The sequence below is a fragment of the Castor canadensis genome, chromosome 1, assembly GCF_047511655.1.
Source record: "Castor canadensis chromosome 1, mCasCan1.hap1v2, whole genome shotgun sequence".
Taxonomy (NCBI): domain Eukaryota; kingdom Metazoa; phylum Chordata; class Mammalia; order Rodentia; family Castoridae; genus Castor; species Castor canadensis.
The window spans coordinates 154,756,413-154,762,412 of NC_133386.1; the positions used below are offsets into that span (position 1 = coordinate 154,756,413).

Here is a 6,000-nt window from a genome sequence, read left to right on the forward strand (position 1 = left end):
AAGGACCCCGCGCGCTTCCAGAAAAGAAGGGAGAGAAGGAGGGGCGAGCGGGAGGAGCTGACTTACCTGTCCGCAGCGATCGCTGCTTCTGCGTTGTCCCGGTGTTCCTGCGCCCCGCGACCAGCAAAGGTAACTCGGCTTTGCTAAGTTTGGCCTCGCACCTCCAGAGAAGAGGCGCGAACACGCAAAAGACAAGGCGCGCAGGGTTCCTGGAGAGAGATCCCCCTGAACTTGGGGAGGGCAACGCAATTAATTCTGCTCGAGAAGTTAATATTTAAAACACCCACGCGAAAATCCTAACGACCGTTAAAGCCTAGAATTCCCGCTTTGAAAGTCTCTTTACAGCAGTCGAGCGGATAATTCAGATCTACATGACTTCACGTTAAGGTCGCTAACTTCTTGCAGGAAGGGCTTCAAAGCCACTGTGTAAATAAGACAATCATAAATGTCATTCGCTCCAAAACATCGAGGAGAACTTTTGCTAAAACGAAGAATAAGTGAAAGAGTGTAAAAGCTAAAAGGGAAGGAGTTGGAAACTTTACAGCACGGAGAAAAGTTTTCGCAATTGGTTTCCTTAAACCTGGATAACAAACATCCCAACAGTCTAGCAGCCCATCGCACTGCATTTAAGTTTGGAGTAACCAGATAACCAAAACGCCCAAATAACAGTGCCTTTGGGACTGTGCCTCAAAGAGGTCGGAACTCGTGTTTCAGCAACAAAAACAAAAGGCAAACTGTGAATAATGCTCTGCATTCTTTAAGACGTCATTTTGCAAAAGTACAAGGTACTGTCCCTCGACTGTAAGTGGATGGAGAGTAACATTAAATTGCCTTTGAATCTACTCCTCATCCTATTGAGAAGACCCAGCCATAACAACAGTAGCAGCAGAACAACGCCACAAAGGAGATGGGGAAAAGTGGCAAAAATGCATGAACTTTTTTCAAAGAAAAATAAAGATAAATCAAAAATAAGTTTTACAGACATGCCTTTCCAAGCTTAGGAAAGTTAATTTTCAAATGTGCTTCTGCTGTCTAGGGTGCAAAGCCGAAGCTAAGGGAGTGCGTGGCTGGAATCTGCATGCTGATAAGAGAAGGCTGATGTACTTACAGTGACAGAGGGCAGGCTGCGGGAGAAAAGCTGTTTGTGTTAGCCTGCGAGTTACCCAGGGCTGCAGTGAGAGCAGAAGGGAGGAGTGGGAGTGCCAGTCTGCGTACACCTTCACCGCGTCTCATTACATCTGCCAGCCTCTCTCTCCCTCTCTCTTTCATTTCCACATTCCCTTTGTTCCTGAAAAAAAATCTACACGTCACATCAGAGTCCCCAGATGCAGTCTACACCAAAGAAAAAAATGAATAATTCAATCAAACTGTGCATAGTCTCTAAGGCAATAAATCTATTGCACTTAAAGAAACGAAGGGTAATTACCACCATGGAATTAGAATAAGGCCAAAGACCAGAGATGTCTCTGAGTCTGGGTAAACTCCCAGGTCAAATAAACTTTCATTTATTTAATCTTTTTGACATCTCAAATGGAAAGTCAGAAAAAGATTTTAAACTTATTTTAGAAGGGTATTCGCTCCTTTCTAAACACATTATAGAAAACGGGGATAGAGAAGGGGAGAAAAGCCTGGCGGGTACTACCTTGTTCAAAAGCTCCTGAAGGCGGTAGCATTTAGCCGGCACAGATACCAACCTAGACAATGTGTGTCTGTGGAGCCTGTCCAGGGTCCATTTCTCTCCCACTCCACCCTCCTCCACTCCCTCTAATCAGACGAGCACCCTCCACTCTCACCCTCCACTGCAGCTCTCTGCAGTTGGTCAGATGGAATTTGAGAACCTTACCTGGAGCTGGAAGACCTAAGAGAAATCGCCCTTCCCTGCCACCAACACCCCATGCCATTCCTATGCACCCCTCCAAAGTCCTGTAACCATCTACTTCTTCCATCTGCCTCAGAGAAACTGTAAACGGGATTTTTCTCCCACGATTGAATGGAAGCTCTGTACTGAACCGACTTCTGGATATGCCCTAGGTTGAGTTTAGGGAATGTCTGGAAAGAAAAAAAAAGGGGGGGGGAGGAGAAAAGGAGGGGGGCAGCTCGAGACTGTCCAAGTTAGTCGGAAGGCGGTGTTAGGCAGGAAAGCGCCTACGGGAGAAACAGCTGGGATGCAGACTGGCTATGGAAATTTCAGTTCTAGGAACCGTGTCCTTTCGTCCCGGAGGTAAGATTGTATGACTGTCGCACGTTTATTCTTCCGCTGTCTGTGTCTCTCTTCCCCACCCCAACCATTCCTACAACTCAGGTCAGCTGCATGCACCCAGGAGAAGAGCATAAACACAGCGGCGAAGGGCTTTATTTTCCAGATCTCTTCACGCATAAATCGTGGGTGTCACTGAAACGAGATTAGCAAATCTTCTACTGTTAGCGGCTGCGACCAGACCCTCTATCCTTCTGCCAGTTGTTCACTGATCAAGGCATCTGGGACTGCACAGCGGTCCCGAAACCCCAACCCATCAGGTCTCTTGGCCTGCGGGCTCAGGTGATGTAGGGGAGGCTCGCGGCGTCCCAAACGGGTTCGGTCAAGGGTTTCCATTCCATCACCGCTTTCCGCCGTCTCCGCGCCCGCGCGCGGACACACGCGGACACACACACACACACACACACACACACACATACACACACTTCTGACATTCTGGCCGAACTTCCCATCTCAACTGAAGTCCCTTTAACAGTTCAGCCTTTTCCAGAGCAGCGGGAAAACCAGGATACGTGGATGAACCGCTAGGTGCCAATTGTCGTTTTGACCGAGCTTTGTTTACGTGCCTAAGTCGCCACCTTGAGGTCGAGCGGAAGACTGCGTTCGGCCCGGGGTTGTGGAGGCTGACACCGGCTCAGCAGCCTTGAAGACCTCCTGGGAGGGAGGACGCTTTGAAGGCGGAGAAGCCCGGCCAGGCACGACTTGCTGACCGAGACACGCACTGAGAGATGTAAGAGCTAAAACTGAAATTAGCTGAAACCAATAGCCGGGAATCGAGCGAGCTAGGGCACATTCTCCCAACAGAGCACAAAGCTCGGGTCAAATGTTCTGCAGCTCCAAGGCAGGGGCTGCGGCCCGAAAACTTCAAGTATTGACTCCCAATGGCAGTGGCAGAGAGTAGGGGCAACTTGGAAGACAGGAACTTTCCGCTCCTGTCCTGGCAAGGACCGAGCGCTCTTTTGCAGTGACCTTGGCTGAGAGCCGATTTCGCACTCTGGCTCTTCTCTCGCCTGCTCTCCACCTTCGGGACCGGGAAGGGACAAAGGCACTAGAGGAGGATGTCACAAGCCAAGCGAAGGTCTCCAAGTGGAGAACCGCATACAGAAGGGAGACTTTCAGGTAGCTTGGCTGCCTGCTGCTAGGCTGGGCACTTCTCAGTTCTATGGTCGCCCATTTGTCAAGAAACCAGTCCTTCTGAATGCCTAATGATGGATTTCATAAAATAATAATGAATGTTGTTATTATAGCTCCTATTTTCCATTTTCCCCGTCCCTGCCTCTCCAAGCACCTTTCCACTCACTGTTCTTGCTATATTTTTGCCTTGCGTTATTAGGATATCAGTTTTAATTAAGAACCCCTTAGCTAAATCTTGGAATAAAGTGTTGTGGTTATTCTTTTGTTATTCCTGGACAGTGCCTTCAAGGCTTGGAGACATCTACAAGGCCACACCAAAGGTTCCCCTCAGTGAACAGTGACCCAAAGGTGACCTGGTCATTTTTCCTGCTACTTGGTACATAGATGATGTTTTACAAATGAAGAATTGTATTTATTTCAAGAAAAAGGATAGGTACTATTGTGTGTAAATGAAAGCATAAATAGGCCCTGGCTGACTCCAGGTGGGGCCTTTCAGTATTTTGGTCTGCAATAAATAAGTAATGAAATAAATAATAAAACTTAAAAATAGGACACAGCAATGTATTGTTAATGGTCAGCAGGAAATGTCTTTTCAAAAAGGAGAAGCAACAGGCCCCTAAGCCAGACCCCATTCCCCTGTTTCATGCCACAGCCTAGCAAATTAACATTGGATCACTCCTCCATTCATGTGGAAAGCTGAGTGTTACTGAATACAGTACTGAGTTTTCCCAGGGAATCCCAATTATAAAAACACCTGTGCTAAGTAATGCTATTCTAATCCACTATGAAAACCTTAAGTATGTAATAACCCTCACATCATCTCATTTCTTAGTCACAGTGTGGTGGACCAACCTCATGGAAGAACATTAAACTTATACTCTGTCCTCAGAGCCTTAACTCATAGGAGCCTTTTCTTTGCCATCATAATCCTGGCAGTTCATTTTATCTTAAATGGAAGGAATGTAGATTGAAGCCTAACATAACTGGCAGAAACTAAGCCTAGGTAGAAACATCATTTAAAGAGAAATTTTATATCTATAAAACTAGAATACACATCACATGTGCAGTGAGGGACCAATTTCACAATTCTTAAACCAAACTCCTAACAACATAGATGCTTTCCCTATTCAGTAGACATACTTCACTTTACTATAAATAGAATATTAAATATAATGAAATAAAACTTCCACAATAACACATTATAAACTTCTTCCAATTTCAAAAAAAAAGCATACATGTCAGCTACATTTTTAAACATACTAGACCTATTATTTTGAAATATCTGAAAAACATATTAAAGTAATGCTTTGTTTTATTGCTTAAGGCTGCAAAACTAATGTCATTAAAACATCCAGATGAAAAGTAAAATTTATCAGTCATCCAAATGTTTCTTTTACATATCTACATAGAATTTTGGAATCATTTTCTTTCTTTCTTTTTTTTTTTTTTTGCTGCACTGGGATTTGAACTCAGGGCCTCACACTTGCCAGGCAGGCACTCTTACTGCTTGAGCCACCCCATTTTCTAATTAAAAGTGATCTAGATAATTACACAGAAAAGCATGAATATCACAGAAGAAAAATATGATGAAGGGCTGTAGGATAATTCAACCACATAAGTAAATTCAAAGTACTCCTCTGATGAGAATAGTCTTCTGAGATACTGTATTATCTTTCTACTATCAAGCAATATTGCTAAAGCATTCATACTCTGTCATCTGTGTCTCTCTTGCTTCTTCCCAAATCTGAGGTTTGCCATTCACTAAAGATGACTACCATTCCATTCATTATACATTTTAACCACATTGGACACATCTGATAAGTCAGTGTTAGAGCCACTGCAATACCTAACAAAAGACAAGCAAGAAACACAAAAATAATGCTGTAAAACTACTCAGAAATACATATCAAACAATAAAACAATTTATTAGTATTACTAGTCTCTAAAAATTTGATAAATAACCCAGCATTTTTATGTTTAAGTATTATACTGTATTAGCATTGTGTTTTTAAAATTGGATTTGACTAAATTCTCTAATTTTTAAATTTGTTACTTAACATATTTCTTCTCAAATCCCAGACTGCTATTTTTAAAATTTATAAACGCAGATTTTCTGTTGTATATGTGTTTTTAAATATTGCAATTATATTGAAGACTTTTATTCATACATAAATGTTTACCAAGTGCCTAATGTGTACAAAATAAATAACTAAAAGTATGTTAACTAAGGAATTATCTTTTGTATCTTTATGATTCAATAAATATTAATTTAAAACCTGTTGCACATATACTTAAAATTAATTTTTACTAAATATGCCAGCAAAAGCATTATGTTCAGTATTTGATAATTCCACATGATGTTACTTCATTTTATCTGGCATATAGTTAAATTACTCCAGTTTTCTACTAACCAACAAATTATATACATTTCTAAAAGTAGTTCCTCTGACTTATCAAATGATCGCTGAAAAAAACTTTAAGAGAATCTGTAGTAATAAGTCAATTCCAAATAACATATTTTACTTTTAAATATGTTATAAAAGAAATCTCAAAGTGTATTTCAAATCAGTGTTTAATATAATTGCCATGCAAAATTATTATAAAACTTG

General features: G+C 42.0%; 1 protein-coding gene across 1 annotated transcript in view; it reads right to left on the reverse strand.

Moving 5' to 3' along the window:
• Window positions 1-1,248, reverse strand: part of Sox6 (SRY-box transcription factor 6) — a 576,267-nt gene extending 575,019 nt beyond the window's left edge. The window contains exon 1 of the mRNA XM_074042103.1: window positions 1,109-1,248. The gene's annotated coding sequence lies outside the window, so the exon portion shown is untranslated. The remainder of the gene's footprint in view (window positions 1-1,108) is intronic.
• Window positions 1,249-6,000: the final 4,752 nt, after the last annotated feature.